Genomic DNA, 25,833 nt, shown 5'->3' on the forward strand with positions numbered 1-25,833 from the left:
TTCTCCTCTGAAAAGGGTCAAAAATACGGAAAAAACAGGAACTGGCACTTGGCACTCAGTTAATAAGTTAGTCCCAAGAAATATATAAAAGGCATACAAAACGTCCAATGTTTGACAAGATAATAGCATGAAACCATCAAAAATTATAGATACGTTGGAGACATATCAGTCGCCTCCCCTCACATCTGTAAGGGACGGTTCTGTTGAATTGTTGGGGTGTTCTTATTGTAAGGTGCACGGCGTTCGATGATTATTATTAAAATTTGAGGGTTGTATTAGCAGTTATGGGTCCCGTGACGCTTCAATATTCATGGATTCGCCGAAGATAGTTCGTCATGTTACAAATTTAGGAAGGAACTCACCTTTCAAGCCGACTGCCAGAGATTCGTGGAGCTGTCGAAGACTATACACAGTGGCGTTGAAGGCTAGTTCGGGGGCTACTAATGGAGTCCTGGATTAAGGGGTCCTCGGGGCGCGAGCCCCTGGATCGTATCATTGAAATCTGCATAGTTGACAACCTCCTACGCAGGAAGGAAGGCTCTGAGGACTGGCGTGGACTCCAAGCTTTGAAAGACTAGGTCAGCTCAATCCATCCCCGACTATTGTCTGTAACTTGTAAACCCTAGGGTCCCTCGTGTCTATATAAACCAGAGACCCCTATCCATGTAGAGGAGGCTGAATCATCAAGGGTTTAGCATATAAGATCTCGACGTAGATATACTCAATAATCATCTACATCAATACAATCAAGCAGGATGTAGGGTATTACCTCCATAGGAGGGCCCGAACCTGGGTAAACCGTTGTCTCCCCTTCTTCCTACAACCCATCAATCCAAGGTCCACAGTTCGGGACCCCCTACCCAAGATCTGCCAGTTTTGACACCGATAGAAAGTTCACAAGATAACATAGATAGAAGTCCCTCGAGATTTGGTTTAACCATCTAAGACAATGCCTCAAAATGTCCAAAGACATTGATGATGGTTGAAGCCATTGGTGGTACGCGAAGATAATCGCTTGAAGATATTGAAACACTAAGAGGAAGTCTTTTTGTTGTTTTGTTTCTTATTTACCCGACTCATAGCAACCATCATGCTATTAAGTGGGGTCAAGGTGATCAAAGTCAGAAGCTGACGTGATGCTCAACCCATATATATATGTCTTCCAGAGAAGACAATGAGAGGAAATCTCTTCCAGAGTTCGTTGAGTCAGCATTGCTTTGTAGCCCAAGTAATGTTGTAGTCTGAGTCTTTGAAATCCGCCCATTGTGACACATGTCGGTTGGCCATTCACCGAGGGTCATTTCGGTCATATCATGTCGGGTTGCTTGTTGGCTATAAATAGCATACCCCCTCCAGCATAAGTTGGTGGTTTCTTAGAGTTAGATACTGTAGGATCCGAAGTATGTCTAGAGGGGGTGACTAGACTACTTGACAAAATAAAAACTTGGCCTTTTCCCAATTTTAGTTGTGGGACAGTTTTAGCAATTATGACTAGTCAAGTTCACCCTTCAAATGCACATCTAAGAGTATAGCAGCGGAAAGTAAAGACATGCAAATGTAATGTAGAGGGTAGAGAAGGAAGATCAACCGCAAAGGTTCACACAGCGACTTTTGGCGTGGTTTTGACAGGTGGCGCTATCATACATCCACGTTAGTGGGGTCTTAAACCCACAGAGGGTAATGGCTTCGAGAGTCCAAGGAGGGCTCCATCCACAAGGGGTCCACGAAGAAGCGGTCTTGTCTATTCAACCATGGCTTACGTCCACACAGGACTAGCCTCACTCGCGGTAGATCTTCATGAAGTAAGTGATCTCCTTGCCCGTACAAACTTCTTGGTTCAACTCCACAACATGAAGTAGGAGGCTCCCAAGCGACACCTAACAAATCTAGGAGGCACCACCCTCCAAAAGTTAATAGATGTGGTAGAACAATGAACTCCTTGCTCTTGTGCTTCAAAAGATAGTCTCCTCAACACTCAATCACTCTCTCACAGATTTGGGATGGGTAGGAGAGATTGATTTTGTGGAAAGCAATTGGGGGACTAGAGATCAAGTTTGGAATGGATGGATTGGAATCTCTTGATCTCAACACATGAGTAGGTGGCTCTCTCTCAGAAAAATGGATCTAACAAGTGTGTGTGTGTGTGTTCTGACTGCTTCCTTTGAGAATGAGAGGAGGTGGAGGGGTATATATATGCATCCCCCAAAATCCAACTGTTACAACATTATTTGCCAACTCGGCGACATCAAAATTAATCTTGGTGGTACCGAGTTGAACTAAATGTGCAACTTTTGAATTCTTGGTGAAACCGATATATAAATCCCGGTGGTACCGACACGATGACCAATGACAGTTTCCAAATATCGGTGAGATCGATTTCAAACTCGAAAATTCCGATTCTTGAAATCTGCTCAACAGAAAGTTGGTCACTTGCTTTCATTTGCACCAATATGAAACTTGGTGGTACCGAGAGATGAGGGTTTGGCAAAGGATCTGTCGCTGGGAAAATCAGTAGGACCGAGTTAGAAAACTTAGTGGCACCATTTCTTTTGGCTTGGGTGAGAGACATTTGTGGGAGAATGAGTGAATATTTTTGGTGGATATCTTTAAGCACTTGAGAAACAAATTCATCATAATACCTCACCCCTTCTAATAGTATTGGCTTTCCTATGGACTCAAAAGTGATTTCTCACAAATGTAAAATGTAGAGTCATGTTGCTTGAAGCTTGAGCCAATCCTATTCCTTTCCTTGCATCAAGGGGTTTCTCCTCACAATCCTTTAGCCAATGCATCTTTGAACTTTTCTGAAATATACTTGGATAAGACCATTAGTTCAATCATACATGTGTTGTTATTAATTACCAAAACCATCTTTGGGGCCAATTGTGCTTTCAAATATGGTTGTTGTCGTTTTGGAGAAACCTAACTCGAAGACATTGAGAGAGAGCTATCTTGTGTGGATAAAACCAAACATCTAGAGCCACAGTGAGCTCTCGGCTTCATCGGCATAGATGCATCTTCAGCATGGATAAGCAGCATTATGCAATGGTAAATGAGCTCTCCGCTTCATCAGCACACATGTTCTTCTTCCTCTGCAACAAACTATCTGGATGCAGAGCCTTTGTTTTTCTCCGCTGCAGATATGTCCTTAGTAGTCCTCTTGGGAGCTACAGGCTTCTTAGGCTAGGTTCAGACTTCTTCGACATAGCATTAGCCATGAGCTTCTTCTTGTTAGTAGGAGGGGCATGAGCTCGAATATCTTCCTCCTCTTCCTTAGCATCTTCTACTGGATCTTCATACATATAAGTTGGCGTTCCAACAACATGTACTACTCTCTTCCTGCCTCTTTTCTGACCTGGCTTCTTAGCTATCTTGGAATAAGTGCCTTCAAGGGTGATCTTCATCCCTTTATGAGCAGCCTCTAGGGCTCTCACATCAGCAGGTCTGGCATAATTGTTTCCCACATTCCTCTTGATTGTGGTCTTCTCCTTGTGCTTCTGGGAAATAATCTCCTCTCAGATAAAATCAGCATCTTCCTCATCTGAATTAAGCTTCTTCCTAGACCTAGTAGTAGACTTGGGGAAACCATGGGAGCTAGGTGTACCTGGATGAGAAGTTATCCTCTCTGGACTAGTGCTTGAATCCATGTCAGCACTAGGCTCACTAAAGTTGTTTTGACTATCGTGTGATCTAGACATACTGACACACAGCCAACCAGACAAGCAGACCTTGTGAGAAGAGTTAGGAGAGCTCGAATGAATGAGCATCACAAAAACCAGAAGTTTTAGACAGTTTTGAACTCTGAAATTTAGGTTGAACTTTCTATAAAAAGGGATATTGGTTCCACCGAGACAAAAAAATTGGAGCCACCGAGACTGATATTCTCTTTAACAGAAACTTGGCAACTGATACGTCCATTTTGCATCATGCTTTCATGTTGATATTTATCACTTTATGAACTGTTATTATACTTTGTGGTACCATACTTATGCCTTTTCTCTCTTATTTTGCAAGGTTTATTTGAAGAGGGAGAATACCAGCAGCTGGAATTCTGGACTCGAAAAGGAGCAAGTCTGAGTCCTCTATTCTGTGCAACTCCAAATGCCCTGAAAATCAACGTTGAATTTTTTGGGAATATATAAAAAATACTGGGTGAAAGAATTGTCACAGGGGAGCTGCCAGGGGCCACAAGCCTGGTGGCCGCGGCCTGCCCCCCTAGCCGCGGCAACAGGGCTTGTGGGCACTCTGGTGGCCCACTAGCCCCCCTCTTTTGCTATATGAAGGGTTTCATCCGGAAAAAAATCAGGGTGGAGCTTTTTCGTGGATTCTCCACCGCCACGAGGCGGAACTTGAGTAGAACCAGTCTAGACCTCCGGCAGGACGATCCTGCCGGGGAAACTTCCCTCCCGGAGGGGGAAATCGTCGCCATCTTCATCACCAACACTCCTCTCGTCGGAGGGGGGTCATCTCCATCAACATCTTCATCAGCACCATCTCCTCTCCAAACCCTAGTTTATCTCTTGTAACCAATCTCCGTCTCGCGACTCCGATTGGTACTTGTAAGGTTTCTAGTAGTCTTGATTACTCTTTGTAGTTGATGCTAGTTGGATTACTTGGTGGAAGAGTTTATGTTCAGATCCTTGATGCTACTCATTACACCTCTGATCATGATTATGATTATGCTTTGTGAGTAGTTACTTTTGTTCCTGAGGACATGGGATAAGTCATGCTAATAATAGTCATGTGAATTTGGTATTCGTTCGGTATTTTGATATGTTGTATGTTGTTTTTCCTCTAGTGGTGTTATGTGAACGCCGACTACATAACACTTCACCATATTTGGGCCTAGAGGAAGGCATTGGGGAGTAGTAAGTAGATGATGGGTTGCTAGAGTGACATAAGCTTAAACCCGAGTCTATGCGTTGCTTAGTAAGGGGCTGATTTGGATCCACTAGTTTAATGCTATGGTTAGACGTTGTCTTAATTCTTATTTCGTAGTTGCGGATGCTTGCGAGAGGGGTTAATCATAAGTGGGATGCTTGTCCAAGTAAGGTCAGTACCCAAGCGCTGGTCCACCCACATATCAAACTATCAAAGTAACGAACGCGAATCATATGAACATGATGAAACTAGCATGACAGAAATTCCCGTGTGTCCTCCGGAGCGTTTTTCCTCTTATAATACTTTTTTCAGGCTTGTCCCTTGCTACAAAAGGGATTGGGCCACGTTGCTGCACCGTTGCTACTCTTGTTACTTGTTAATTTTCACCTGCTATGTTTCACCTCACTACACCATCACTTGTTACCGCTACTTTCAGTGCTTGCAGTTATTACCTTGCTGAAAACCGTTTATCAGAGCCTTCTGCTCCTCGTTGGGTTCGACACTCTTACTTATCAAAAGGACTACGATTGATCCCCTATACTTGTGGGGCATCAGCAACCCTTTTTGGTTTCACCGAAAAGGGAACCTCGGTTTCACTGAGACAGTTCTCGGTAACCCTAAAACCAAAATCGGTAAGACCGGTTTTTCTCACTCGGTGACACTGAGATTTGGTTTTGCAGACTGTTAACCCTATGTTCTTCTTCGTTCTCTCATCTATGGGAAAATCTTCTGGATAGAGTCATTGCAATCATGGACAAATTTAGTCTAAGCCTATTTGTGCAAGATTTGGAGATGGGAGCACGAAGAGGGGTCGGATCCATACCCTAGTGCGGTGACGGATCCGCTACGGCGACTACGGCGGCGTTGATTCCCGTCAACAGCGAGGACATGATACGTCCAAAATGCATCGCTATTTTGTATCATAATTTGTCTCTATTCATTGATATATTTCACATTATGATGATGTACTTATAGTGTTTTGGCCTATTTTACACAATTTACAACTTTGTGGTGCCGGAACAGCAGACGCAGGATTCAACGGAAAAAATAGCTCGAAGAGTTACCATATCATAACATCTCCAACTATGCTCAAATTTGAGGGAAGAAGCTTCCGAACAAATCCTGAAGACAGGCCGAAGAAGGGCCGGAGGGGGGCCACGGGTCACCCATGCGACTTGCTGGCCCGGGACACCCCTAGGCCGCGCCGGGAGGCCGCCTGGGTGGTGGGTCCCGCCTCTGGTGCTCTACTTTGGCCTATATGTTACTCTTGACCTAAAAGTTATGGGGTAGAAGAGTTTTCGCAATTCCGCCACCGCTCCGCGATGGAAACCTACGCAGAAGAAAAGATCTTTACGGCAGGCAGATTCCGCCGGGGAGAACTCTTCCCGAAAGGGGAGATCGTCCTCATCGTCATCATTATCATCACGGGCATCATCAAGATCATCATCGCCGTCACCAGCACCATCTCCATCTTCATCCCATCTACTTCACCATTGTAATCGGAGTTGTACCTTGCACTATTCATCCCCTCTACTCTACCGGTGTTGATTACTATTTTGTGGTGAATGCTATTGAGTTTTGTTGGAGAATTATTGTTACGACCAGATTGTTAATCATATTTTCATCACCTCTGATCATGATCCCTTTTATGTCGTGTCTGTAGTTCCGTTAGTTCTTGGGGACATGGGAAAAGTCTAGATGCTAGTAGTCATGTGATCTTGAAGTAATATGTGTTGATTGATATTTAAGTTATGGTGTTATTCTTCTAGTAGTGTTATGTGACCGTCGACTACATAACACTTCGCCTTTTAAGGACCTAGGGGAATGCATCGTGTATAAACAATGCTTATGGTGGGTTGCCGGAGTGACAGAAACTTGAACCCAAGTTCGCATACTTTTGCATGAGGGAGTATTGGATCCTAAAGCTTATTGCTATGGTTAGGCTTTGCCTTAATTTCTCTCTTGTATTTGCGGATGCTTGCAAGAGGGATTAATCATAAGAGTGTACTTGTCTTAGCCTAGATGGTGCACTAGTTAAGATCCACCCACATAACACTTATCAATACAAAACATAGTACTAGACGGAATATGGCGAAAGCAGTTGACTATGTCTCCCGTGTGTCCTCACGAACACCTTAGTCTTTATAAGTTTAGTCCCTCGGCTTATCCTTTTTGTTCAAAAGGATTGGGCCACTTGATGCACGTCGGCGCCATTTACTTACTTGCATTTATTTCCTTGTTGCTATTACTAGAAAACCCATAAAAAGTTACCTTTTAGTACTTGCAGCTATTCCTTGTTCAAGATCACTTGTCAATACCCTCTCCTCCTCTTTGGGTTCGACACTCTTACTTATCGAAAAGGCTATGATAGATCCCCTACACTTGTGGGTCATCAAGACCATTTTCTGGCGCCGTTGTCGGGGAGTGTAGCGCTATTGGTAACCGAAATTGGTAAGGAAACCTTTACGATGTACGTACTGTTTTTGTTTTACTCTTTCCGTTTCTTTTGTCAACTCTGCTCTTGGTTTCTTGCTTGTGGGGAATCGCCCCAATGCTATTATGGTGGAGAAGCCTCCCCTACCTACTGAAATTTTTCCCTTTAAAATACCAACTGGTATTATTGATTGTGTTTTGGCTAATCGATATGGAGGAGATAAACATCCAGGTGAACACTTGCTATATCTTTCACAATTATGCTCCTTATTTAAGCTTGTAGGTATATCGATGGATTTTGTTATGAGAAAGCTATTCTCTCTATCATTAAAAGATAAGGCTTTGGATTTCTATAGGCTTCTTGATGACTCTCATTTACTAAATTGGCAAGATATTATGCCTCTCTTTTATGCAAAGTTTTATCCTCTTCATGAAATACATCGAGACATGAATTATATTTATAACTTTTGGTCTCGTGATGGAGAAAGCATCGCTCAAGATTGGGGGAGATTGAAGTCCCTAATGCTCAAATGTCCCAATCATGAGCTCTCCAAAGAATTTATTCTTACAAATTTTTATGCAAGGCTTTCTCGTCAAGATAAAGAGATGCTTGATGCTTCCTCTAGTGGGGCATTCTCCAACAAAAGCACTGAAGCTAAGTGGGATCTTATTGAAATAATCTAGAAGAACACTGAAGACTCGGAGATTGATAAAGGTATTGAATCCGTTATAAATTATGAGTGTGGTTACATTGAGAGCTATGTGAAAATTGATTACTTCAATACCTCTTGCGCTAAGATTGGTCTTGATTCGCAGCTTCTAATTGATTTTTGCAAAGACTTTGCCTCTCATATTGACTCTTCTAAGAAGAAGGAGGATCAACGCCATAAACTTTTTAAGGAATTACCTGTTGATATTAATGTTGTTGACCCTACCTTGCCTGCAGTTGAATATGAAAAGCCCCCTTTTGCCGCAAGGATGAGAGAGCATTCTTTTGTCACAAGCATCCTGAATAAAAGTGAAAGAACGACTGATGAGCATGAGGACCTGATTAAAGTCGATCCTTGACGTCAGCTGTGCTTCCCTGGCAATGGCTCCAGAAAAGGGCTAATCCTGGAATCTCTAGTGTTAGCTATACGAACGCTTATGCCGAACCTTCTCCTACAACGGCACCAGAAGAATGTTGCTAGCACTCTCCGGCAATGAACCTGGAAGAATGTTGTTGATGGCCCACCAGCACGTGGGTTCGCAGCAGTTTTCGAGGGTAGAGTATTCGAATCAATTTGTAGATCGCCGAAAGGAGGTGAGAGAATACTCTTGAGTATTAGCAGCTGAATTTGTCGGATTCAACCACACCTGAAAGATTAGTATCTGCAAGCACAGTAGTAACTGCAAAGTAACAGAGAAAGACAAGTAACAGTAGTAGCAACAGTAGAACAAACTCGTAGGCAACGGGTCGGTGATTTTTTTGGATGATATTCATCATGCAACAGCTATAACACGGAGAGATATGTGGCTAGCTCCCGTTCGTAAATGTGATGTAGGAATGCATTCCATGTGTCGTCAGACATGCTTAGGGAAAAGAACTTGCATGACATCTATTGTCCATCCCTCCCGTGGCAGCGGGGTCCAAAAGGAAACTACGGGATATTAAGGTTCTCCTTTTAATAAAGAACCGGACCAACGCATTAGCACTTGGTGAACACATGAACTCCTCAAACTATAATCATCACCGGGAGTGGTTCCGGTTATTGTCACTCCGGGGTTGCCGGATCTTAACACATAGTAGGTAACTACAACTTGCAAGATCGGATCCAAAACACACATATATTGGTGACAACATAATAATTTCAGATCTGAAATCATGGCACTCGGGCCGTACTGACAAGCATTAAGCATGGCAAAGTAGTAGCAACATCAAATCTCAGAACATAGTGGATACTAGGGATCAATCCCCATCAAAACTAACTCGATTACATGATAGATCTCATCCTACTCATCACCGCCCAGCGAGCCTAAGAATAGATTACTCACGAACGACGAAGAGCTTCATGGAATTGGAGAGGGAAGAAGGTTGATGATGACGATGGCAACGATTTCCTCTCTCTGGAGCCCAAGAAGGACTCCAGATCTGCCCTCCAGATGAAGAACAGGTCGTGGCGGCGCCTCCGTATCGAAAACGCAACGAAAACTTCTCCTTTTTATTTTTTCTGGGACGAAAGACAACTTATAGAGCTGGAGTTGGGGGCGGCAGGTGCATGTGGGCCCCACAAGCCTTCCCACCGCCACCAGGGGGTGGTGGCGGAGCAGGGGCTTGTGGCCCACTGGCCCACCCACTCAGGTGGAACTTGGCACAGATATTTTTGATATTTTCCAAAACTGCTCCCCGTAAATTTTCAGGACGTTTGGAGAACTTTGATTTCTTCACAAAAATAACACCAAGGCAATTATGTTGAAAACAGCGTCAGTCCAGGTTAGTTCCATTCAAATCATGCAAATTATAGTCCAAAACAAGGGCAAAAGAGTTTGGAAAAGTAGATACGTTGGAGACGTATCAACTCCCCCAAGCTTAAAACCTTGCTTGTCCTCAAGCAACTCAGTTGACAAACTGAGAAAGAAAGAAAAACTTTGACATACTCTGTTTGATCTTGTTGTTGCAACTATGTCTAACTCATAACCAGAATTTCAGCAAGATCACAAGTTAACCACATAAGCAAATGACACAAAGGTCTCACGGTAAACTAATATCAATGGCATAATCAGCTAACGAGCAAATAATAATGAGTTTCAAATACCAACACTTCAATCAAAGCAAGCATTAAGCAATATGAATAGGTGGTATCTCGCTAGCTATTTCTGAGACCGCAAAACATAAATGCGGAGCACTTTCAAAGATCGAGGGCTGACTAAACATTGTAATTCATAACAATGAAGATCCAGTCATAGTCAAACTCAATATTAATCAAAAGCAAAGCATAAAAATGACAGAGGTGCTCTCTAATTGGTGCTTATAAAAGAGGAGGATGACTCGACAGGAAAATAAATAGACAAGCCCTTCGCAGAGGGAAGCATTGATTTGTAGAGATGCCAGAGCTCAAGCTTTGAAAACAGAGATAATAATTTTGGGTGGCATGCTTTCATTGTCAACACAATGACCAAGAGTTCTCAATATCTTCCATGCTACTCATGCTATAGGCGGTTCCCAAACAGAAAAGTAAAGTTTTAACTCCCCCACCACCAATCAATCACACTCCACGGCTAGCCGAATCCTCGGGTACCGTCCATACTAACACCAATCCGGGGGGAGTCTTGTTTTACAGTTATGTTTTCGATTTAAGCATGGAACTGGGCATCCCAAATACCGGCCCCTTTCTCGTGAAGGACTGTGAATAAACACATGTCAAGGATAACACTCCTAGCATGGAAGATACCAATAGCCCTCTGTCACCACATGAGCGGTTCGGGCATGCAAAACAGACTTATTTCTTGAAGGTTTAGAGAGTGGCACATGCAAATTTACTTGGAACGGCAGGTAGATACCGCAAATAGGTAGGTATGGTGGACTCTCAGGGAAAAACTTTTGGGTTTATGGAAGTGGATGCACAAGCAGCATTCTCGCTTAGTACAAGTGAAGGCTAGCAAAAGACTGGGAAGCGACCAACTAGAGAGCGACAACAGTCATCAAGATGCAATGAGTTTGACTACATTGAATGCAAGCATGAACAGGATATAAATCACCATGAACACGAACATCATGGAGGCTATGTTGATTTTGTTTCAACTACATGCATGAACATGCGCCAAGTCAAGCCACTTGAAACATTCAAAGGAGAATACCATCCTATCATACTACATCACAGTCATCTCAAAATCTATGTTGGCAATCAAGACAAACCATTATAAGCTCTCAGCTAAATAAGCATGGCATCAGAAACTATGATCTCTAAGATGTCATTGCAAACATAGTTCTCTCACAACAAACCTAAATCTGGGTCGACAAGCTAGTCATATTTACAAAAACAAAATAGACAGAGTTCATACCAGCTTTTCAGTCTCAGTCACTTCATCATATATCATCATTGTTGCCTTTCATTTGCACGATCAAACGATGAAAACGATAATAAGCGCATTGGACTAAGCTGAATCTACAGGCAAACACAAAGGAGAAGACAAAATAATATGGCTCTTTGAAAGCTAAACACGTAAGCATGCAAGAACCAATAAGCATTGTAACCAATATCTTCTACCTTGACACAAAGAAAAAGAAAACTATTTACACGGGAAAGCTCCCAACAAGCAAAAGAAGAAAGAAAAATCTTTTTGGGTTTTCTCAAAACGACACAAAACAAGAAAACAAGAAAACAAAAAGAAACTAGCATGGATAATACAGTGGCAAAGTGTAAACACCGGCTAACAAAGCGAAAGCATAAGCATGAATGTAAAGTCGGTGAGAACACGTACTCCCCCAAGCTTAGGCTTTTTCCCTAGCTTGGTCTACTCCCATGGATGATCCTGGCAAAACCCAAAGTCATAATGGGTGTTATACGGGAGTGCTGCAGCCACTGCCTAAATAGCTGCCTCACGAAGTCGAGCAGCAGTCGCCTCCCTCTCATACTCCTCTGCCTATCCTATGGTTATGTAGTATCTTTGTTTAACCTGAAAATCAAAGAAAGCACGAGCAGGAAGGGTAATATGGAAAACACGCTGCCGGTTAAATATCAAGTGACATAGGAGGGGTCCATGATCTCTCTCAAGGAACTGGTAGCGTGTTAGAGCGACACGATCAAGGTAGGCTGTATGGGGAGGAGAGTCTTCTGGACGGATGGATACCCCAAGAAAATTTGCTAAGCGTGTAGCATAGACTCCACCAAAGAAATCCCCCTCACTGGCATTTTTATTCAGCCTCCTTGCTATAATAGCTCCCATATTAAAGCTCCTTTCACCTGTTACTGCGCTCTTAAGGATACTAAGGTCGGAAGCGCATAGGTGACAATGTGCAACCTTGTCGTTAATGAACCTACCTATGAAGAGGGCAAGGTAGTGCAAGGCAGGGAAATGGATGCTTCCTATGGTGGCTTGCGTGATATCTCTGGTTTCTCCAATGGTTATACTGGAGACAAAGTCTCTGACCGAAGACTTAGGAGGATCAATAACACTACCTACATCGGGTATCTTGCAAATCGTATTGAAATCTTCCAGACCCACGGTATAGGATTTATCGTACACATCAAACAGTATGGATGATTCACGGCCAACTAAAAATTTAAATCTACGCACGAAAGAGGAAGTGAGCATAGCATACTGGCCACATTTATCTGAGAGGAATTCTTCTAACCCGGCATTGCGGATGAGTGCATCAAACTCATCCTTGAAGCCTTCTTCGATCATGAACTCATCGGAAGGCCATTCACATGGTTGCACCGGTGCGTCCCTTAGTTGAAAAAGTTCGGGCTCCTGAAAAGAGTGATGGGGACCCTTCTTACTTGAGGAACCACCATGAAACTTCCTCCTGAACATAATTTCCATTTGCTGAAATTTTCAAAGTTCAAGAGAAAAGTGAATAAAGACCCACCACACCTTGTAGCAACTACTCCTACTAGTGCCTAGAGACCGTATCATGCGCTAAAACTACTTGGGACCAGCTAAAATCAACTTTTCTAGCTCAAGAACAGGGTCACCAAGGTAGCAAGAATTCGCGAAGGATAAAGCACTAGAGCAAAAACTAATTGGACCAATGGAGGAGTCACTTACAAAGGAGTAATTTCCCCAAAACAGTTCGGCGAATGGTGCTTTGAGCAAGGAGATCGAAAATCACAGCCAAATGAGCAAGAACACGGGTTTGAGCTGTGAAACAATTTTTTCTGGAGGTGGAAGAAGAGGCTGGGAGCTGGAATGAGTGGAGGGGATGCCTGTGGGCCCCACAAACTTGCACCCCGCCACCACGGGGGGTAGGTGGCAGTGGGGGGGCTTCTGGCCCACTGGTCAGGCCCCCTGACCAGCTCTCAGGCCCAGAAATTTTCAAAAATTCCAGAAAAAATCATACTAAATTTTCAGGACCATCGGAGAACTTTTATTTTCGAGGTATTTTTCTCCGGGACGCTAGAACAGAAAACAGGAAAAGCTAAACTAATTCTATCATTTTTCTTCTAAGCAACAGAAAATGAAGACTCAAAACAGGGGTATGTGACTCTCTGATTCATCCGTTTCATGGTCACCGGAAGAAATCCGTCAATGGGGTTGATCAAATCCTTATGACAAAACTTTCTCGAATCGCAAGAGAGAACGGAGAATTTTCGAATAGCCACTAAGTCACCTCAATGGGGATATGAATCTCCCCAACAAGCAAATCATACTTCATCTTGACACGAGGAATAGGGCATTCAAAGCTCCCAATAAGAATCGATGAAGTCTTTTCAATAGCATTGATGCAATGTACTGGATATCGTTTCTTCGAAAAGTGCACTGTGTGCTCATTACCGTTGACATGGAAAGTGACATTGCCTTTGTTGTAATCTATAACATCCCATGCGGTGTTTAAAAAGGGTCTTCCGAGGATGACAGGCATGGCATCGTCCTCGGGAATATCCAAGATAACAAAGTCTATTAATATAGTGGTATTAGCAACCACAACAGGCACATCCTCGCAAATGCCGATAGGGAAAGCAGTTGATTTGTCGGCCATTTGCAGAGAAATTTCAGTGGGTGTGAACTTATCCAACTCAAGTCTACGATAAAGAGAGAGTGGCATAACACTAACACCGGCTCCAAGGTCACATAAGGCAGTTCTTACGTAGTTTCCTTTAATGGAGCAAGGTATAGTGGGCACTACGGGATCACCAAGTTTCTTAGGAGTTCCACCTTTGAAAGTGTAGTTGGCAAGCATGGTGGAGATCTCAAGATCTGGTATCTTCCGTTTATTAGTCACGATATATTTCATGTACTTGGCATACGGAGACATCTTGAGCATATCAGTTAACCGTGTCTACAGAAAGACGGGTCTTATCATCTCAACAAAGTGCTCAAAATCCTCATCATCCTTTTTCTTGGATGGCTTAGGAGGAAAGGGCATAGGTCTCTGAACCCATGGCTCTCTTTCTTTACCATGCTTCCTAGCAGTAAAGTCATTCTTGTCGTATCTCTTAGGTTGTGGATTATCAGGATTAACCGTAGGTTCAATCTCCACATCCTCATCATGGCTAGGTTGAGCATTATTATGAACATCACTGTCCACATTGTCACCAGGTTCTTGTTCATCACCTGATTGTGTTTCTGCATCAGACGCAGAAATATCATTAGGTTCTTCAGGTGTGATAATATTTGGTGAACTAGCGTGCAGGTTTCTATCATCCTTCTTCTTCTCCTTAGGATGACTAGGTGTATCAGCATTGATTCCTTGAGAATCTTGATCAATTCTCTTAGGATGACCTTCAGAATACAAAGGTTCCTGAGTCATTTTGCTTCCTCTAGTAATGACTCTGACAGAGTTGTCATTTAATTCATTGAGCAAGTCATTCTGAGCTTTAAGTACTTGTTCTACCTGAGTAGTAATCATAGAGGCATGTTTACTCAGAAGCTTCAGATCATTGACATTTCTGTCTACACAAGCACTTAAATGACTAAGCATACGGGTACTTTGTTCCAAATGTCTGGTAACATAATCATTGAAACTCTGTTGTTTGGCAACAAAGTTGTCAAACTCATCAAAGCATAGGCTAGCAGGTTTATCAAAAGGAATATCACTCTCATCAAACCTACGCACATAATTTACTTCCACTACCTGTATCGGGTTATCGAGACCATGGATCTCTTCGATAGGTGGTAGATTTTTGACATCTTCAGATCTAATGCCTTTCTCTTGCATAGATTTCTTGGCTTCTTGCATATCTTCGGGACTGAGGAATAGAATACCTCTTTTCTTCGGAGTTGGCTTAGGAGGTGGTTCGGGAATAGTCCAAGCATTATCGTTGATCAAGAGGTTATTTAGTATAGTCTCAGCTTGTTCTACAGTTCGTTCCCTGAAAACACAACCGGCACAACTATCTAGGTGGTCTCTAGAGGCATCGGTAAGTCCGTTATAGAGGATATCAAGTATCTCGTTCTTCTTAAGAGGGTGATCAGGCAAAGCATTCTGTAGCTGGACGAGCCTCCCCCAAGCTTGTGGAAGACTCTCTTCTTGGAGTTGAGCAAAGTTGTATATTTCCTGCAAGGCAACTTGCTTCTTGTGGGCAGGGAAATATTTCTCACAGAAGTAATAGACCATCTCCTGGGGACTACGCACACATCCAGGAGCAAGAGAGGTGAACCAGGCTTTAGCATCATCCTTTAGAGAGAAAGGAAACACCTTAAGGATATAGTAGTGGCGGATCTTCTCCTCATTTGTGAAAAGGTTGGCTATTTCGGATAGTTTGGCAAGATGGGCTATGACCGTCTCAGACTCATAACCATGAAAAGGATCAGATTCGACTAGAGAGATTATCTCAGGGTCGATAGAGAATTCATAATCCTTATCGGTGATAAAGATAGGCGAAGTGGCAAACTTCGGATCATTTTTCATCCTAACTTATCGAGATTTTTCCTTCCACTTGATAATTAATTTCTCAGCGTCATAGGCATCCTTACACGCAAGAAAATCCTCAGCTATCTCTCCCTCCATAACGTAACCCTCGGGTATATCAGGCAATTCATATCTAGGAGAGCTAGATCTAGCAGGAGCAAAAGCAGGTTCTATCTCAATAGCATCGGCAATTTCAGAAGCATCACGAGCATTGGCAATAACTCTAGCAATATGAGCATCAAGGAACACTCCTAGTGGAACATCAGGCAAAGGAGCATCTCTAGCAGTATCAAGCATAGCATCCTCAGGCAAAATAGCATCTCTAGCATCATCAGGCAAAGCAGTATCAAGCATAGCATCTCTAGCATCATCAGGCATATCATCTCTAGCAGTATCAAGCATAGTATCAAGCATAGCATCTCTAGCAGTAGTATCAAGCATAGCATCTCTAGCAGTAGTATCACAAGCATCATCAAGCACAGGCGACATATCAAGATTTCTAGCAGGAGGTGAAGTCGCAAACTTACTCAAAACTGAAGGTGAATCAAGTGCAGAGCTAGATGGCAATTCCTTACCTCCCCTCGTAGTTGAGGGCAAGACTTTGGTCTTCGGATCCTTCAGATTCTTCATAGTGATCAGCAGATATAAATCCCAAGTGACTCGGAGAATATAGCAATACCTCCCCAGCAACGGCGCCAGAAAAATGCTGACGTCAGTTGTGCTTCCCTGGCAATGGCTCGAGAAAAGGGTTGATCCTGCAATCTCTAGTGTTAGCTAGACGAATGCTTATGACAACGAACCTTCTCCTGCAACGGCACCAGAAGAATGCTGCTAGCACTCTCCCGCAATGAAACTGGAAGAATGTTGTTGATGGCCCACGAGCGCGTGGGTTCGCAGCAGTTTTCGAGGGTAGAGTATTCGACCCAATTTGTAGATCGCCGAAAGGAGGTGAGAGAATACTCTCGAGTATTAGCAGCTCAATTTGTCGGATTCAACCACACCTAAAAGATTAGTATCTGCAAGCACAGTAGTAACATCAAAGTAACAGAGCAACACAAGTAACAGCAGTAGCAACAGTAGAACAAACTCGTAGGCAATGGGTCGGTGATTTATTTGGATGATATTCATCATGCAACAGCTATAACACGGAGAGATATGTGGCTAGCTCCCGTTCGTCAATGTGATGTAGGCATGCACTCCGTGTGTCGTCATACGTGCTTAGGGAAAAGAACTTGCATGACATCTATTGTCCATCCCTCCCGTGGCAGCGGAGTCCAAAAGGAAACTACAGGATATGAAGGTTCTCCTTTTAATAAAGAACCGGACCAACGCATTAGCACTTGGTGAACACATGAACTCCTCAAACTATGATCATCACTGGGAGTTGTTCTTGTTATTGTCACTCCGGGGTTGCCGGATCATAACACATAGTAGGTAACTACAACTTGCAAGATCGGATCTAATACACACATATATTGGTGACAACATAATAATTTCATATCTGAAATCATGGCACTCGGGCCCTAGTGACAAGCATTAAGCATGGCAAAGTAGTAGAAACATCAAATCTCAGAACATATTGGATACTAGGGATCAATCCCCATCAAAACTAACTCGATTACATGATAGATCTCATCCTACTCATCACCGCCCAGCAAGCCTACGAATAGATTACTCACGAACGACGAAGAGCTTCATGGAATTGGAGAGGGAAGAAGGTTGATGATGACGATGGTGACGATTTCCCCTCTCCGGAGCCCAAGACGGACTCCAGATCTGCCCTCCAGATGAAGAACAGGTGGTGGCGGCGCCTCCGTATCGAAAACGCGACGAAAACTTCTCTTTTTTATTTTTTCTGGGACGAAAAACAACTTATAGTGCTGGAGTTGGGGCGGCATGTGCCTGTGGGCCCCACAAGCCTGCCCACTGCCACCAAGGGGGTGGTGGCGGAGCAGGGGCTTGTGGCCCACTGTCCCACCCCCTGAGGTGGAACTTGGCGCAGATATTTTTGATATTTTCCAAAACTGCTCCCCGTAAATTTTCAGGACGTTTGGAGAACTTCGATTTCTGCACAAAAATAACACCAAGGCAATTCTGCTGAAAACAGCGTCAGTCCAGGTTAGTTCCATTCAAATCATGCAAATTATAGTCCAAAACAAGGGCAAAAGAGTTTGGAAAAGTAGATACGTTGGAGACGTATCAATCCTCATGTTGCATTAGTCAAGGATCTTGTTACTAGCAATATTGAGGATTCCAATATAAATTTTTGTGTTGTTTCTACTAACCTTGTTACAGCCAAGAATAAAGGCCCAATTTCAAGTACTCCAGTTGTAGATGTTAAAATAGGAGATCATAGTTATTATGGGCTATGTGACTTGGGATCCAGTGCTAGTGCTATTCCTTTTTCACTTTATCAAGAGATCATGAATGAGATTCTACCATGTGAAAATGAAGAAGTTGATGTTACTATTCATCTTGCAAACAAATAAACTATCTCTCCTATTGGAATTGTGCAAGATGTTGAAGTTCTATGTGGAAAGGTAAAATATCCTACCGACTTTCTAGTACTTGGTTCAGTGAAAGATAGTTTTTGCCCTATTATCTTTGGTAGGACTTTTCTCAAAACTTGTGGAGCTATTATAGATTGCAGGAAAGGAAAAGTATCTGTTTAATTTAATGGTGAGCCATATGAATTTAACTTTTCTAAATTCTCGAAGAAAACTCGTGGTATTGTTATTCCTAATAATGATAAAATTATTGAAGAGATTGCTTCTATTTCTATTCCTCCTAATGATCATTTGCAGCAATTTATGGAAACCCACGAGAATGATATGAATATGCAGGAAAGGAATGAGCTAGATGACATATTCTTGAGACAACCTGCTATCCCGAAGCACAACCTTCCGGTTGAGCCTTTGGGAATTTTATCGAAACCAAAAGAAGACCCGGTGTTTGATATCAAACCTCTTTCCATTACGCTCAAGTATGCTTATCTAGATGATAAGAAAGTGTATCTTGTTATTATCAATTCTAACCTTTCAGGATATGAAGAAGAGCGATTATTGGAAGTCCTTTGTAAACACCAAGGCGCTATTGGCTATACCCTTGATGATCTTAAGGGGATTAGTCCATCTATTTGTCAACATACTATCAATCTTGAGCCTGATGCTAAACCGGTTGTTGATCATCAATGACGGTTGAACCCGAAGATGAAGGATGTTGTGAGGACCGAAATCCTCAAGCTTCTAGCCGCAGGTACTATCTACCCTATAGTTGATAGTAAGTGGGTAAGTCCGGCACATTGTGTTCCCAAGAAAGGAGGTACGACTGTGGTTCCTAATGATAAGAATGAACTAATACCTTAAAGAATTATCATTGGATATAGAATGTGTATTGGTTACAGGAAACTGAACAAGGCAACCAGGAAGGACCACTACCCGCTGCCGTTCATCGACCAAATGCTTGAAAGGTTATCCAAAAACACTCAGTTTTGCTATCTTGATGGGTACTCTGGCTTCTCTCAAATTCATGTTAACACTGCCGATCAAGAGAAGACCACTTTTACTTGTCCCTTTGGTACTTATGTTTATAGACGTATGGCTTTTGGTTTAAGCAATGCTCCTGCTACTTTTCAAAGGTGTATGTACGCTATCTTTCATGTTTTTTGCAAGGAAATTGTGGAGGTCTTCATGGACGATTTCTTCGTCTATGGAACCTCTTTTGACCATTGTCTCCACAACCTTAATAAAGTTTTGCAGAGATGTGAGGAGACGAACTTGGTACTCAACTGGGAGAAGTGCCACTTCATGGTCAATGAGGGAATTGTTCTCGGCCACAAGATTTCTGAAAAAGGAATTGAGGTGGACATGGCAAAGGTTGAAGCAATCAAGAGAATGCCTTATCCAAAGGACATTAGAGGTATTCGTAGTTTCCTTGGTCATGCTGGTTTCTATAGAAGATTTATTAAAGAGTTTTCTAAGACTTCAAAACCCCTCACTAATCTTCTCCAGAAGGATATTCCTTTTGTGTTTGATGAAGATTGTAAGGAAGCCTTCGAAGTTCTTAAGAAAGCCTTGATCACCGCCCCTATAGTCCAACCACCTGATTGGAATTTGCCTTTTGAAATCATGTGTGATGCCAGTGATTTTGCGGTTGGAGCTGTGACAAGACAAAGGGTTGATAAGAAATTGAATGTTATCCATTATGCTAGTAAAACCCTTGATAGTTCTCAAAAGAACTACGCTACTACTGAGAAAGAATTTTTAGCGGTAGTGTTTGCTTGGGATAAGTTTAGGCCTTACATTGTTGATTCTAAAGTCATCATTCATACTGATCATGCTGCTATTAAGTATCTTATGGAAAAGAAGGATGCCAAACCAAGGCTTATTAGATGGGTCCTTCTTCTTTAAGAATTTGATTTGAAGATTGTTAATAGGAAAGGAGCAGACAACCCTGTAGCAGACAACCTTTCCAGGATGGAGGACATACCACATGATCCTATTCTGGTCAACGATAGTTTTCCTGATGAACAGTTAGCTTGCAGGTGAAATCTAATTCAGATCCATGGTATGCAGATTATGCTAACTTTATTATTGCAAAGTTTTTGCCTCCAGGTTTAACATTCCAGCAGCGGAAGAAGTTCTTCCACGACTTGAGGCATTACTTTTGGGATGACCCACATCTTTTTGGAGAAGGTGCGGATGGAATTTTGAGGAGATGCATATCGGAGCATGAGCAGAAGGATATTTTGAGACAATGTCATATTAGTCCTTATGGACGACATCATGCAAGTGAGAGGACCGCACACAAGGTTCTCCAATCAGGTTTTTATTTGCCTACTCTTTTTAAAGATGCTAGAAATCATGTTTTATCTTGTGGTAAGTGCCAGAGAGTTGGTAATATTAGTAGGAGGAATGAGATGCCTATGAATTATTCTCTAGTCATTGAGCCTTTTGATTGCTGGGGTTTTTTGTTTTATGGGTCCTTTCCCTCCTTCACACAAGTACACTCACATCTTAGTAGCTGTTGATTATGTGACCAAGTGGGTTGAAGCAACCCCCATTGAAAGTGTTGATCACAAGACATCTTTGAAAATGCTCAAGGATGTAATCTTCACTAGGTTTGGTGTACCTAGGTACGTCATGACCGACGGAGGATCACATTTTACACACGGTGCTTTTAGAAAAGCTCTCACCAAATATGATGTTAATCATAGAATTGCTTCACCTTACCACCCTCAAACAAGTGGGCAAGTTGAGCTCACAAATAGAGAGATCAAGTTGATCTTGCAAAAGACAGTGAATAGTTCTAGAAAGGATTGGTCCAATAAGTTAGGAGATGCCTTGTGGGCATATAGAACTGCTTACAAAAATCCCATGGGGATGTCTCCGTATAAGATGGTCTATGGCAAGGCATGCCATCTACCTCTAGAGTTAGAGCACAAAGCTTTCTGGGCCGTTAGAGAGCTTAATGTTGATCCAAAGCTTGCTTGTGAAAAGCGTCTCATGAACTTGACTTCTCTAGATGAGTGGAGAAGTGAAGCTTACGAGAGCGCAAAAACGTTCAAAGAAAAGGTAAAGAAGTGGCATGACAAGAGAATTTTGAAAGGTGAATTTAATGTTGGTGACGAAGTTTTGTTGTATAGATCTCGTTTCAAGTTTTCTCCAGGTAAATTACTTTCCAAGTGGGAAGGACCGTACCATATCGAAAAAGTCTACCCCTCCGGTGTAATCAAGATTAATACTTTTGAAGGCACAAAACCACATGTTGTGAATGGGAAAAGACTCAAGAATTAGATGGCTGGCGACCCCATCAATGTAGTGGTGGATGTGATACAGGTAGCCACTCACGAAGAACATATTGCAACACTGTATCAGACACCGGCAGAAGCAGAATAAGAATAAGTATGAAATACGGTAAGGAAACTTCACGGACATCAATAAAAGTTTTGTATTATGTGTTTTTTGTAAAATTAGGAAAATTCCGAGCCGAAGCAGAGCCAGAGAGGAGCTCCAGGTGCTCCAGGCGACCTGGTGGCGCGGGCTAGCCCCTGGCCACGCCAGGAGGCCGCCTGGACCACCCGGAGTCCATCTGCGACTCTACTTTGTCTTGTTACCTTCCTTTTGGTGCAGAAATTTTTTTGCTATATATTTTCCTGGATCGTCCCGACTTTGTATCTTGCGATTCCGTGCGTTTTCTTTTCGATCTGTTTGTGCCAGGATAACTTTCAGCAAACTTAGGTGCCATGGCTTCCCCAAAATCTCCCAAGGACAAGCTCCTCGTCAACGTCATCAACCCTTACCTCACAGAGGTAAAGAGACACCCTCAAGCACTTTGGGTGGAGGATGGTGTCCTCCACAAAGAAGATTTGGAGGAACCTGTCAAGGAGGGGAGCACCAGGGCCAGGCTGAAAGAAGTGGAGCAAAAAGTCTTCAAGTACAACTTGATGATCGAGCGTGGTGTCGAGGCCAACTGCGATATCATCGCCGAGCTGAAGAGGCAACATGAGGAGGAGATGAAGGAAGTGCAATCAATCATATGCGCACTAGAAACCGAAGTGTTCGAGCTTCAAGGGCACATCTATTACCTTCAAAACCAGAACTGTGAGTATGAACTTAAATTTTTGTGCATAGGCTTATCTGCTGAAAGCAGGATCTTGGAGACTGGAGAATCTTGTGTGGAGGGAGGACCTCTGCCATGGAAGCGTTTCACTAAGGATTACCTGAGGAACAATAAAAAGGATGAAGAGTGAAATCTTCATGGGTAATGGCATTCCCTTAGCTTGTTCCAGGCTTGGGGGAGTGCCCAGTATCTTTATTTTTATCCTTTATTTTTTATGGTCAAGTTTAGTGTCATATCATGTCTAGGGAAGTTATCTTATGAAATAGGTGTTTGCATTGAGGTCTATCACTCCTTTGTGGAGAGTCTTGTATCCGTGAGCGTACAGTGTCTATCATGGAATATTAATGAGAAGTCTATTGGTTTCTTTGCTGCACTTGGTATTCTCTTCATGCAATCAATCTTATATGTTGATTCTTATGGGAGTATTGATCTTACCTATCAGGTATGGCTTTGAAAACTTTATTTAATCTTGGCAAACATAGCATTGGTCATAACAACAAGCATGAGTTTTTCTAGTAGCGACATAGCCAAAACCTTTATGTTATTATGCTTGAAGTGATATGCTGACAAGGAAGAAAACTTGATGTTTTATGCCAATTCTTTATGTTAAACTATATGTTGGTTTGCATCCAAGTCAACATTATTTGTGTGCTCTCAAAAGCCTTTGCTAGCCAACCCTTGCACTAAGCGGGAATACTTCTTGTGCATCCATACCCTGAAACCTCAACCTTCCCAAGAGTCCACCATACCTTACATATACGTGGTATTTCACCGCTACTCCTAAAGTAAATTACTCATGTGCTATCTTTAAACCTTAAAATATTACTCCATGTTTTGTGCCTCTGCTTTACCTCATGAGGAAGTAGTAGGTAATTCATGATCTTCTCATACTGGACAAGTTTTATCCTGGGTTTGCATGTAATCTGCGAAGCCCTAACACCAGAAGGGACTGGCATGAGCACGCCCAGCTCATAAAAGATAATAACAACAAACAAAACCTCCTTCACGCTTTGTTGATGAGAAATCAGAAAACTTTGGTAGTGATAAACAAAGGAGACTAAGTGGATGTGATCGTCCCCACTTTGGGAGTCGTTCCTCAAAACTTGTCCAGCATGAGAAGTATTGGGCTATCTACTAGCATTCGTTGACAAATTATGCACCTCTCAAAAGCTTGTTTTACAATCTTGTTGATTTCAAAATCTCTAAAAAGCTCTAGCACACGAGTTTTCCCTACTTCCCTCTGCGAAGGGCCAGTCTTTTACTTTTATGTTGAGTCAGTAAAACCTACTTCTTTCTATCCTAAAAAGAGCAGACACCTTATATTGACAAAGATGCATGCATTTATATTGTTTCATTGAGAATTGACATATCACACATTTGTTGATATTATCGTTAAGATAAGTAAGTTGTGTGTTAAAGCATGGCTAAAGCAAACATCTTCCTTTGTGTTAGCATTTTCACTTCTTGAATAATAACATGTTCTTTCAAAAAGCTTCCATTGATCTCATCAAAATATAAGAGGAAGAGCAAAAGTAAAAAGTTACTAGTTGTTCTTTGACCAAGGACATGTTTGCCATGGTTTGATGAGTTTTCTTAGCTCTACTTTTGATTGTAATTGATATACTCTTTTATAAGGGCCTTATGAATTGAGATTGCTGTTGAGGATGGTTGAGTTTAGTAGAGAAATTATCATGCTTCTTGTCTGTATTCTTATTTATCGACACTTCACTCTCTAAACTTGTGGACGGGTTTACCGAGCTCAGTATTCGCTTGGGGACAAGCAAGGTCTAAGCTTGGGAGAGTTGATACGTCCAAAATGCATCACTATTTTGTATCATAATTTGTCTCCATTCATTGATATATTTCACATTGTGATGATGTACTTATAGTGTTTTGGCCTATTTTACACGGTTTACAACTTTACGGTGCCGGAACAGCAGACTCAGGATTCAGCGGAGAAAATAGAACGAAGAGTTACCATATCAAAATATCTCAGACTGCGTTGAAAATTTGAGAGAAGAAGTTTCCGAACAGATCCCGAAGAGAGGCCGACGAAGGGTCGGAGGGGGGCCACAGGTCACCCAGGCAACCTGCTCGCGCGGGTCACCCCTAGGCCGCGCCGGGAGGCCGCCTGGGTGGTGGGTCCCGTCTCCGGTGCTCTCCTTTGGCCTATATGTTCCTCTTGACCTAAAATTTATGGGGGCAGAAGATTTTTCGCAGTTCCGCCGCCACTCCGCGGCGGAAACCTACACAGAAGAAAAGACCTTTCCGACGGGCAGATTCCACCGGCGAGAACTTCTCCCGGAAGGGGAGATCGTCCTCGTCGTCATCACCATCACCACGGGAATCATCGAGATCATCGTCACCATCATCACCATCACCAGCACCATCTCCATCTTCATCCCATCTACTTCACCATTGCAGTCGGAGTTGTACCTTGCACTATTCATCCCCTCTACTCTACCGGTGTTGATTACTCTTCTGTGGTGAATGCTATTGAGTTTTGTTGGAGAATTATTGTTATGACATGATTGTTAATCATATTTTCATCACCTATGATCATGATCCCTTTTATGTCATGTGAGTAGTTCCGTTAGTTCTTGAGGACATGGGAAAAGTCTAGATGCTAGTAGTCATATGATGTTGAAGTAATATGTGTTGATTGATTTTTATGTTATGGTGTTATTCTTCTAGTGGTGTTATGTGAACATCGACTACATAACACTTCGCCTTTTTAAGGACCTAGGGGAATGCATCGTGTATAAAGAATGCTTATGGTGGTTTGCCAGAGTGACAGAAACTTCAACCCCAGTTCGCATACTTTTGTATGAGGGAGTATTGGATCCTAAAGCTTATTGCTATGGTTAGGCTTTGCATAAATTTATCTCTTGTATTTACGGATGCTTGCAAGAGGGCTTAATCATAACAGTTTACTTGTCTTTGCCTTGACGGTGCACTAGTTAAGATCCACCCACATAACACTTATCAATACAAAACATAGTACTAGATGGAATATGGCGAAAGCACTTGACTATCTCTCCCATGTGTCCTCAGGAACACCTTAGTCTTTATAAGTTTAGTCCCTCGGCTTATCCTTTGTTTTCAAAAGGATTGGGCCACTTTCTTCACCTCGGTACCATTTACTTTACTTGCATTTATTTCCTTGTTGCTATTACTATAAAACCCATAAAAAGATACCTTTCAGTACTTGCAATTATTCCTTGCTCAAGATAACTTGTCAATATCTTCTGCTCCTCGTGGGGTTCGACACTCTTACTTATCGAAAAGGCTATGATAGATCCCCTACACTTGTGGGTCATCAGGACGCCGGTGGATAGGGCCCA

Source organism: Hordeum vulgare, chromosome 5H (assembly GCF_904849725.1).
Source record: "Hordeum vulgare subsp. vulgare chromosome 5H, MorexV3_pseudomolecules_assembly, whole genome shotgun sequence".
Classification (NCBI taxonomy): Eukaryota; Viridiplantae; Streptophyta; class Magnoliopsida; order Poales; family Poaceae; genus Hordeum; species Hordeum vulgare.